Here is a 12,048-nt window from a genome sequence, read left to right as displayed (position 1 = left end):
CCTTCCCCTCAGCAGAAAGAAGAGTGTCCTTAGCAGGGGTGAGCGATTTTGCAGAGTAGTGAGTTCTCCATCAGTGGGGATATTCAAGTAGAAAGGAGATAGTGATGTTTCAGATTGGTTCTGGAGGGGATTCGGGGTCAGGTGGCCTCTAGCATCCCTTTCTTCTCTGGAATAAAATCACTTTTGAATTTAACCTCACAGATGAGCTGAGATATTCTAGTTGTGAGTCCCGACGGTCAGAAAACACTTCTTGAGCCCCCACTTTGTGCCAGTTACCGCGGCCTCTGGCCCGGGATGATTGAACAGACCCTTCGTGTACCCTCATAAATGCTGGCCCCTGAACTGTTTTTATGACAGTTTCCATGATTTGCTCTGGTCACGTCACCTCCTCCCCACCCCACCCCCCAATCCGGTTTCCTTTTATGGAAGGCAGAATGTTAAAAAAGAGAAGCCTCCGAGATAAAGAATCCTGGGTCAGGGAGGCCCAGAGCTCTCCCTGCCTTACAGTTTGTTTTTTTGGAAAGTGATGTTTTCTTTCCCCAGAGAAATCTGTTTATCCAATTTGGAAGCATCTCCATTTCCAAGAAAGTTATGAGAACCAGACCACGATAGGATGGGATTTATTGTGTGGTTACATGTGCTGGCTGGTATTAACTTCACAAGGGGGCGTCCAGCCCTCCCCGGGCAGCTTGGATGATAGAGGGTTAAATTCCCCCCCCCCCCCCCCCAGTTACCCTTGTTGCTTTCTTAGATGAAATTTGTTATTATTTCTAAAAACTAAACCAGTGCTAAGGCTGGTTAGACAGGAGGCTGGGGCCAATCAGATGCCCCTGGGATTTCCCCCGGCAGCCGGATTGAGGGGCCAGGGAGGGGTCCCCCCTTGTGTTAAGTGGAGGCGCTGGGTTGTTGGCTGCTGAGGGTCCTTCCCAACTAAACCTGTAAATCTGCAATGAAGCCCTCAGGAAGCCAGGCACACATGCCTACTGGGGTCCAGATTCCCACTATGGCTGTACCGTTGTGGGTTCTGTTCTGATTCTCCGTCCTGCTGTGGAGGGGACTTGCAGAGAAGGAAACTCCCAATGGTCCCCCAAGGGCAGGAGTGGGATGTGCACAGGTAATCTAGGCCCCAAGGCCTCCTCAGATGGGCCCCGTCCCTCTTGGACAGCCTAACCGAGTCTCCTTGGCTGTTGAGCTGGTCTCGGCTTTCGGATTTCTGGGGCCCTGCCACATGGCAGACACTCAGTAGGTCTCACCAAGTGGACCTTCATTTTCTCATTGTAAAATGGGCACTCACCAGTCCTTGGTTTCTTAGTGGCCATTCTGTTTTCCTCCGCATCGTCCCAGACTCATTGTACCTGACATCCTTAGGAGGAGGCTCAATGCTGTGGAAGCGACACTGGATTTTGACCCCACGCCCGATCCCAGCTCTGGGACCGGCTCCTCACGCCTGAGCTTTGTGCTCTAAGTCGATCCCAAGTTGGGCATATGGGCTGGCTCCCCAGGAGCTTCCTTTTTCCGTCCTCCCGGCAGGGTCAGGGACTCACTGAAGCCGGGGCGCCTGAGGGTGGTGGGACCGCCCGCGGTTCCCAAACCAGGCGGCGTCTGAGCCGCACGTGAGCGGGTGCACCCCTCTCTGCCCCTCGTGGGCTGAGGAGCCCCGGCCGGGCGGGCCCGGGTTTCCCACTGTGGGGCCCCCATCCTGGACCTGCTAGTTTTCTCCTTCCAGAGTCAGGTTGGGAAATGGTTTCTGGCTTTGACTGAAGAACAAGGGGACTTCTTTGAGAAAAGGGATAAAAGGGTCATTGAGTTCAAGTTTCCAGGAACCTTAGACATTGGGCAAATTCACGCCTATATTTGACAGTTGGGGAAATTAAGGCCCAGATGGAGAATGCGGGAAAGCCATCGGAGAAATGGTGCTCCTGCCCTGTGAGTGTTGGGTGATCAGGGCTTTGGGGGCCTGTCTCTTTGGGTCCCCATTGAGAAGGTTCAGGTGAACTGCCCCCAGGCCATCACTGCTCAGGAAGGAGGCTCCCTGTGTCCCCAGGCCGCCCTGGAAACATTACCTGCTACTGTGGGAGAGGCCCTGGGCCACTGGGCAGCTGGGAAGCTGCAGCCACGGAAGTAGGGCTCGGGCGCCCATCCCTGGCTTAGAATAAGGCCGGTGGGGCCTTTGCAGCTGAGAGCAGGGCTCCTGGGGGGGGGGGCACAGGCTGCGGGCACCATTTTGTGTGGGACCCAGTTGGCCGCGCCTTGGTCCGGCTCCACTGCTGACCACGTCTGCGCTCTGGGTGGAAGCCAGAAATATGGAGAAACTCGGGATTTGCGTTTCAGGGGTTTTCTCCGGGCCCTCTGATGTCACGCAGGTGAATGTGAGGGGAAGATGGTCGCATCTGGCAGCCAGACTGAGTCCATTTTGTTAATCTTACCCTGGCAAAATGCTTGTTCTTTAATGGCTGGAATACAAGATTGCCAGCCAAGGATGCCCTGCTAGTGCTCCCCCACAGCTGTGACTCTGAGAAAGCCATCCGTCAAATCGGTCATCACTTCCCCTCGCCCCATTCCCCAGACAGAAACTGGAAGATAAATGAGTGCTCCCGAGCCTGCTCCCAAGCCCTCCCTGAGCAAGGGCCAAGGAGGGACTTCAGGAGACGCTCTCCTGGACACAGTCAGTCTTTAAGCAAAAACTATTGATGAAGGAGAAAGAACATCCCACACCCTCAGCCACCCCACATCTTCCTAAGAAGGGAGGAGCTTTCTCCTGGCTTGTCCAGAGCTGCAAATTTAGCCTCTTATTTTAAAATCCAAGTTCTTCTTCTGCTGCCCTTAAGTCTGGTGAGCTGTGGACTCAGGAGCCAGAGGAGTAGGGAGTGCTGATTATAGCTCTCGGGGGTGAGGGCCACAGTGTGCGATGCTCACAAAGTCCAGGTAATCACAGACTAGCTGCCTGCCAGGCTGAAGCAAATCACCAGAAAGTAGGGCAAGCTTTGGGGCTTCTCTAAGTGCCCTCCACCTTGCTTGGGTGTTTGCGCCCCAGGATCCCCTGAGGCAACCCTGAGCCCATGGGTCCCCTCAGGAGTTCACATGACTTCAGTGATCCCCTGAGGAGTTCCCAAGAGCCCATTGGTCCCCTAAGGACTTCCCAAGAGCCTGTTGGTCCCCTAAGGACTTCCTAAGAGACTGTTGGTCCCCTAAGGACTTCCTAAGAGCCTGTTGGTCTCCTAAGGACTTCCAGAGAGCCCACTGGTCCTCCCCCCAGGACTTCCCAAGAGCCTTTTGGTCCCCTAAGGACTTCCCAAGAGCTCATTGGTCCCCTAAGGACTTCCAGAGAGCCAAGTGGTCCCCTCAGGAGTTCCCAAGAGCCCAGTGATCACCTGGGGCATTCTCATAAGCAATCTGAAATGCTCTTTGACAGGCCTAGAGTGCCCTGTGTTTTCCTAACCTAAATCCCTGAGCCCTTCCTTCCTTCCTCTCTTCCTGCCTTCTTCCTTCCCTCCCTAACTGACTTGTTTATTTAAGGGTCTCATTATTAGCATTTTTAAAAGAACATTATTTAAAAGTGACTAAATCCTTTACTTTGTTTTAAATAAGAAACTAAACAGGGTGGCTTCTGTATAGGTAGAAAAATTCTCCAGATAAAAGTGTCATCTCCTTTAGAGCAACATCATTCTATTAAAAATGTGTAGTTGTATGCTCAGAGATTTCAAGCTGGAACACATCTGAGAAAGTACCTTGTCCACACCTCTCAATTTTCAGATGAGGACATTGAGGAGCAGGAGATCAATCGACTTGTTTAAGATCTCATAGGGAGCTTGTTGGAGAACTGGGATGTGACTGGAGTTAATCCACAGCTCTCCCTTTGATCGTCTTTGAAATGGATTTCTGCTTTTACACTAGTCAGCTATTTCCTTTCTTAATCCCCAAATTGTGTATGTGTGTGTGTGTGTGTGTGTGTGTTAGAGAAGCAGATGTATTTTTCTCTCCTTGTTTTTTAATGTTCTTTACCACTACCATTAATGTTCTTTAATTTAATAATTAAGTTTTTGTTTATTGTTTACATCAGAGTCATTCAGAACTACACTCCCTTCCTCATTCCTGAAATTGATCTTCCCTTTACAATGAAGAAAAAAAAATAAGCAAAAATCTGCTATGTAGAAATTGTTTATCTGACAGTGTATCTGCCATTCACACCTAGTGGTCCCCCACCTCTCTCCATAGATGAGGGTATTAGGTTTCATTGATAAGTGCTCAGAAAACATAAATATATATACACCTGGGCATGAAAAATCCATATCTCAGCCCCTCAGGATGATCAGCCTTTTGGATTCTGGATTGCAGTGTTAGTGGAATCTTCATCGAATGAGTTCTTATCTGCCATGGGGAGTCGGGGTTCCATTCCTAAAACCCACATATTTTTGGTTTAGAAAGAATTTCTCCTTTCATTTCTGTATAGAATTTGGTGTTGCTGTCAAAGACTGGAGAATGGAAATCCTCCCTTCCCCCAGTGATGGAAGCTCTCTCTTTCTTTTGCCCCAGCCTTCTTCACCCAGGACTTTGAATTTCTTTTGGGGGACTTAGAAACTTGACATTTCAAAGAAGCTCCTTCCAAACAGTATGTTTTGAGGTTGTTCTGATCTTTCAGGGTTGCCTCACAAGATGGATGGGCCAATCTAAGCCTTCTTAAAATTGATGGAGCTTTGACCATGTGTTGCACATCTGAGTAATAATTTAGGCTTCCAAATATGGATCCCTCCCCTCCTTTGGGGACAGAGCAAGCAAGCAAAAGGGCTGCAGGCAGTGTGGTTCAGTGGAAAGAACCCAAGAAGCCTTGGGTTCAGATCCTGAATCTGGAGCTCATTAGCGCTATGGGCAAGACCTTGAACCTCTTGGGGGGTTCGACTGCTCACATATGAAACCAGGAGTTTAAACTAGATGACCTTTGAGTCAAGTAATAGAATGTTTAGCCCTTATAGCATGACCTTGTATTGGGGATTTAGTTTATGGGGTCAGTGTGTCCATCCTAACTCTGTTGTTGGGTTTGGGGTGCTCACATTGGGACATGTGGGAAGCGTGGAGTCAGATTCTGAATTCAAGGCATCTTTGAGTCTCTTGTTTTCTGAACTCATGGTTTTATGGTGTGGGAAGATGCTATTTTACGTCATTTGTCCTCTAACTTCGCCCTATCCATTGGTCACCTTCCAATTCTTCCCTCCCTTTCAGTCTCTTTTGCTCTTTGCTGAAGGAGGCTGGATGGGGCCATATTCAAGATCTTTGTAACTAGTTGAGAGAATATCTGCTCAGGAAACAGCGAGGTTTATGGGACTTGCGATTTTAGGCCCTGGGTGAACGAGGAAGTTTTTGTTCTTGTGCAGAAATAGTCAACATTGAGCAAAATGTGAACGATGATTCTAACTTCTATGCTGAAAACTCACTTTAATGTATCTTTTCAGCCTTAAGGAATTGTTGTTGAGAAAGAGTTTGGAAGGAGCTCCTCAGGACTGTTTTAACAACATAAATATGGATTCCTCTCTCTATTATACTGGCCTTTTCTGGCACTCGTCATTGGGAAGCTGCCATGTCTGAGTACCACAAATAGAAAAGTGTTTCAATAAAGTCATGTGTGATTTTAACAGTTTTTATTCTGTGTTTAGATGTGAAAATGTATTCCTCCAACAACATCTCATCAAGACAGACTGAGGGAAGGAAAATGACTCTGTTAAACACAAAATTACAAGTCAAGTTGTTCCTGCCTCTAAAAAATGATTTCTTTTTTCAGAAAAAACAAAGTTTTATTCAGATTCTTTTCAATCCAATCATCAGTTAGCCTTTAGGTTTTTGTCTACCTTGTCCCTTTTGAGGAAGAGAGGCAGAGGCTCTGCTCATTATCTGGGAAAATTAGCTCCATTTTTCATTAAACAAAGAAACAAGCAGGCAGTGCTCTTCTTGGTTGATAGCAGTTGACTTGTCTTTTCTTTCCGAGGACATCTACGAGAAGTTTCACCTTAGAAGGACCCGTGAGCATGGGCAGAGTTGATTTGCTAATCAGCTCTCTTTCTTGCTCATCCAAAATGAATGCATCTCTTGATTGGAAACTTTGACATCCTTTATTCTTTAGGAACCTGGGTATCAATGAATACAGACTGCTCAAATTCAACTTGCATTATAAGCGAGTATTCCTGAGCTGTCAGAACTAAAATCACAGTAGGAACTGGAGAGGAAATGGACCGGCCATATGGGCAGGGATGGATCACAGTGAGAATGAGAGGGAGGGAGAGGTTGCCACCTTTCAGGCTTACTTTACCTTTCTTTCCTGCAATTCCACCCCTACCTCCAGCTTCCTTCAAAATTCAGGTCCCTGCTCATACAAGAAGTTTTTCCTGAATTCCTCCTGGTTGCTAGTGCCCTCCCATTGGCTCAGATTTGGGGACATTTGGTTTGTGCCTATGTGTGCCCTGTGATTCCCTGTGGAGTAGTATAAGCTCTCGGAAGGCAGGCACTATGTCATTTTCATCATGTTTCTTTGGTACCCGACATAGAGGGACGTTTGCCGAATGAATGAACACAGTGGCCATTAATACCCACCTTAATGAGATCACAGAAATACTGAAGAATATTGGAGCAATTAATCAGTTACTTCTTGGGTTAGGTTTTTGTTTTTTTCCCAGGGGCCATAAGCTCGCCTCCCATCCATCAAGGCTCAGCTTCCTCCTGTGTGGCTCTGGTGCTGGATTTAATTGTCCTTCAAGTCTTCAGTTGAATAAATGGAGACATCTCAGCGGAAGACTTTGAGATTCACGATGGAGGTTATTAGCTACTCCAATGGGAGGCTGCCAAGCACTAAGTCTTGGGAGGCTTTTGATGCATCCTGTTATCAGTCATCCAGGAGGGGAAAAACATTGAGATGCTTTGTTGTGTCTGCCTGGCCACTGGGGAGCAGGTCCTTCACATTTCTTATTGCTTTGCTGGATTTTATTTATTTATTTATTTGGACAAATGTTCTTCTCATAAACCCTGTGGAGAAATCAGGAGCCCCTCTTAGCGAGCCAGGGCATCTCCAGACGAGCTTCTCCCCAGTACCCATGTGCTTGATATTCAGGCAACTACTGGTCCTTTCCATTCAAGGGAAATTTGTGTTTCTCTCAAGCAATTTCCTGACAGGTGCCTCACGGCAGAGCCTGGGCTAACATATTGCTGCTCATAGAGTAGACACAATTATTTAATCATATGGAACTCCGAGTAATTATCCCTCAATCAGTCTCATCAGGCATGCACAGAACGAAAGAATTGTGTAATCAGAGGGAATTTCACTGAAGGTCCAGACTTGGGGGGTGAGGGGGAGTAGGGAGGGAGAAACATGTTTCTCTCAGGAGAGAAATGAAAGCATTGTTTTCATAGGCTCATGAAATCACAAATCGAGAGGCAGAAAGGCATCCTCTAGCCCCACATCTTCATTTTATAGAAGAAAAAACTGAGGATCAGGGAGGAGAAATGGTTTCTCCAAGCTGCAGGAGCTCATGCAAATCAGAACCAGGATTGCCCCCCAGGACCTTTTCCCTTGACTTCTACTTCCTCCTTCATGGGATCAAAGCCATCCCTTGGGAAAGGAAGCCAACTCTTCCATTTTGCAGATAAGGAAAGCAAGCCCCAAGGAGATAACGGATAATAGAACTAGAAGAGACTAGGAAGTCATTTCTTTTCTTTTTTTTTTTTTAGGAAGTCATTTCTTATCTTCAAGAAATTAGTTTTAGAACCAGGTTTTGAACTCAGGTCCTCTGGTTCAGAGCCAGGGTTGTTTCTCCTTTGTCACACCATCTCCTTCCCTTCTTCCTGTATCTCTGAGATTCAGGTAGCTTTCGGTTGGCTCTCTCATCTTTGTCACTGGGTGCTCATTCCATGTTCTGTGTTCTCTGTCTGTCCCTCTACCAATCTCTCACCCAGCAAGTATCAGGGAAGCTCTCTTGGCCACCCAGAAATCTGATGTTTCTCATTGGTACTTGGTGGAGGGATGGCTGTCCCACCATGACTCATGACCCATCTTACTTTTTCTAGCACTTCAGCAAAGCGACTGCTTTCTCTTGTTCTGGGAAACAAGCCCCCAACCTGAAATGAGCTTGATTTCTTGTTCCCTCCCTGTCCCAGACCACGAGCAGGAGGGGGATCTGGGGGTGCTAAGGGCAGCTTTTCTAGAAGCTTTCTACAGATCATCAAAGCTGGGATTCTTTCTCGATCTCCTTGAAAATCCTCCATCCTTCTCACTTTCATCCCTAGAGAGCAGCTTGGCCTGTTTGTGTCAAATTGAGTGGGAAGCTTGGGTAGCAAGGCAGAGGCCTGGATTTAAATGAAACCAAACCCTGCAGTGCTCACTAACATAAGGGCTAAGGAAACATTGTGACTGAGGGGAAAGATGGCTGGATTTGGAATTAGAAAACCTGGCCTTCGATCCTCTCTCTAGCTCTTTCAGTCTGTGAACTTGCTGGGACAGATTGATTCCTTCTGTGGGTCTGAGTTTCCTCATACAACATGTGGACATTGGACTAGATTATTCATAAGCTTTCTTCCAAATTTAAGTTTTACATTCGTTTACAAAAAACACAAAAGAAAATGAAAACTTCTCGCAAAAAAATATTGTGAACATTAGAAAAAAAGTGAATTAAAACAAAGTTCATAACCAAAGTTCATGGTTTTTGACACAATCCGCTTCAGTTTTTTTGAATGTCTAAATATTCCTGTTTGCTAAAGTTTATTAAAAAAAAAAAAGATCTCTTTTTAATGGCAGCGATGTGGTTAGCCAAGAGTTTGTCTGGAAAAGGTCTGTGGGTTTTATTGGACGGCAAGTTTGGTGTGAGTCAGTGAGATGATAAAAGCAGAGAAGACTGGGTAGGGCTTGGAGAGGACTCTGGATCTGGAGGCTGAGGAGACCCCGGCTTCACCTTTTGTTTGCCTCTAGCTGCAGCCTTTGGAATTTGGACAAGTCAGCTCCTGTCTCTTTATCACTTCCTCATCTGTACCTGGAGGGGCTTTGATTTCATGGCTTTTCCAGGTCTTCTTTTCTCTTCCATGAGCCTGTGACTAGATGGCTATCACAGCCCCTCCTGGCTCCTTCATCAGTGTCCTTGTGATTTAGAAAACAGAAAGGACCTTTAGCAGCCTTTCATTTTATAGAGAAAGCACCGGGCTAGAGAAAACTGAAGTGGGTTTCTCTGATTCAAACAGGGAGCAAGTTGGGTTTGAACCTAAGACCTGCCCACTTCACCCTTGATCTCTTGTTCAAGGTATTTTTGACCGCACTGCAATTCCAAGATGTCAACTAAAAGGAAATCCACTTTCTAATCTTGGTTTGTATGAAGAGAAACTTTCAGGGATGAGGAGGGTTCTGGGTCTCCTCCATGTGTATAGGAAGGACATCAGCGAACTGGAGAACATCCAGAAGAGTAGCAAGGATGAAGAAGTTTACTTGGAGGATCTGAAGGGTTTTACCTGGAAGAGAAAAGACTCGAGGATGATCATTTATCCCAAAGAGGCAAAGAGAAATTAAATTTGTTCTGCTTGGCCTTAGAGCTAGAACAAGAGCAATAGGCAGCTTTTTTTTTTTTTTAAGGGAAAGTCAAGTGTAAGTAAAAGACTAGTTCCTAGCAATTGGAGCTGCCCAGAATTGGAAGGGAACCAATAACTGGTGTTGTTCAGTGGTTCTCTCCTCATTGGAGGTCTACAGGTAGAGGCTGGAACCCTGTCCTTTCCTTAGGCTTGCTGCAGGGGGTTTGGATAAAGTATCTCTGAGGTCTCTTCACACGTGATTCAGTGGAAAGAGCACTAGATTTGGAACTACTTAGATTCACATCCTAGCCAGGTCTCCCAGCAGATTATGGCTCTCTCTTGAAACCTCAGTATCTTCATCCTTAAAATGACAGGATCACCCAACAGGACTCTTTGATCCCTCCCAGATCTAAATCTATCTCCCACTGAAAGCTGAAATTCCATGGTTGGATTCAGGTGTGGATTTTTTAACTCACCTTGCTGAGTGGGATTGAATGTACTGAAAATGCTAGTTTGCACTTTCCTTGTCAGCACCATGGCCAGATACCTACCAAAAGCATCTTGATGGCCTTTGCCTTTGTTTAAGGAGCAAGGAAGTTTCTTCAAATTTAAGGATGCAAAAAAACATGTGAAATGAATATATATTTCTGAAATTAGACCAGACACCGGGGCTGGTCACTCTCAATGGAAAAGAAAGCCGAGGAAAGGACGTCTAGGGAGACGAGAGGGAGAGAGAACATCCGTATGGTCTTTTTCAAAATTGTCTCCATTTAGTGAATCCTTTTAGAATATTCTGGGCACAATTTATCACACTTGAGTGTACATTAAATAAATATTTGTAGATATTGGTCATGCATTAATGTGTCATTTGTCAGTGCAATTTTAGGTTTATGGAACCATCTGTTGCATGTGGAGTAGCATTAACAAGGGGAGAGAAGTGGTTTATCATGGAATCTCACCTGAGTTGACAATCTGTCTAATTATTTCTGTTTGAGTGCAGCAATAGCATTTATAACTGACACTCCATTTCTAGTTTACTATGAGTAAATCCTTGCAATTCTCAATCTCTTCTCCCCAGCTGTTAGAAAATCAGTATATTACAGTGTACATATAAAAGAGTCAGGGGTGATGGAGAAAACTGGGCATGGTTTTTCAGGGATCAGAATTTAGATCTGATCTTATTAGCTATATGGCCATGGAGTAATTATTTTACCTCTGCCTCTTTCCTTATTTATAAAATGAGAATGAGATTAATACCTATCATACCTAATATATGAGATCTTTGAGAGGCTGTATATAATTTTTATGGACCTTAATTTCCTCATCTGTAAAATGGGTTGATAAAAAATACTTGTAGTATTTATAAGGTTATTGTGAGGCTCAAATGAAGAATTAAGATAATTTACGTTTTAGAATCTAGATTGATATGGTTGTTATAATTATCATGTATGTCATTTGTAAATGTTTTCAAAAGATGTTAAACTACAATAAAAGGGAAGGGGAAATGTCCATTTAGTTACTGAGAGAGACAGCATTAATGATGGATGTTGAGTTGAGATGAACTTCCCTGTCACATCCTTCTCTGTGTGATTCTGGACAAGTCACTTATGCTCTGTATCTTAGACAACTCTCTGAGCAGGATAGTTGTCCATCTGTGTCTATGGAGAGATTTTCCAAATTAGGATTTCTTCCACACCATCCAGATCGTTTTCTCCATTTCTTTGTGGCTATTTGCCTGGAACAGAATTTATTTTCAAGTAACCTCTGACTCATTTTTCCTTCATTTTCAACTTCATCCACACAAAATTATCTGTTGGTGTCTTGTAACTTTGTAAATACTGACTTCAATTTCTGCAATATCATTATTGCATTGCCAGTTCTTGGGTAAGGAGAGACATTTTTATGATTAGTTTTGTGTTTCGTCAGCTCCAACTAAAACCCACCCACCCTTTTTTTATCCTGTATGATTCTTTCCCATGACAATACAGAAGTTGTTCCATCCAAGGAAGATCTGCATGGGGCACAGAGACGGGGAGGAAGGGTCTTTTATTCCTTTTTTTAATGTTCTGGACATAGTGGTGTTGGTACATCAGCATCCATCTGGTGACCCTGGACTGACCATGGTATCTTTTCCACTCATTGATGTCCTGGATGTCCCCTTTTGTGTTACTTTGCCTCTTAGTCATACTAAAGCTAGGCGATATAATGGCTGGACCATTGAATTGGATTGGGAGACTGAGTCCTGCCACAGGCACTTATTATATTATTTGTTTGACTCTGGATGAATCACCAAATCGGTGTCAGCCTCAACTTCCTCATCTATAAAATGGGCATAATGATAGCACCTAGCTTATAGGGTTGTTGTGACCATCAAATGAAATTATATGTATAAAGCTCTCTGTAAAAAGCTTCAATGTTAGCTGTTAATTATTATTATTATTATTATTATTATTTGTATTGCTACTACTACGATTATTTTTTACTTCATGGACACATCATTGTTTATTATATGTTTCA

General features: G+C 44.8%; 1 protein-coding gene across 10 annotated transcripts in view; it reads left to right on the top strand.

Moving 5' to 3' along the window:
• Nucleotides 1-12,048, top strand: part of AGAP1 (ArfGAP with GTPase domain, ankyrin repeat and PH domain 1) — a 615,139-nt gene that overhangs the window by 223,787 nt on the left and 379,304 nt on the right. The gene's annotated exons all lie outside the window — the stretch shown is intronic.

The sequence above is a fragment of the Sarcophilus harrisii genome, chromosome 4 (genome assembly GCF_902635505.1).
Source record: "Sarcophilus harrisii chromosome 4, mSarHar1.11, whole genome shotgun sequence".
Taxonomy (NCBI): domain Eukaryota; kingdom Metazoa; phylum Chordata; class Mammalia; order Dasyuromorphia; family Dasyuridae; genus Sarcophilus; species Sarcophilus harrisii.
The sequence above is the reverse complement of the archived record's forward strand: the minus strand, read 5'-3'. Positions and strand labels throughout refer to the sequence as shown.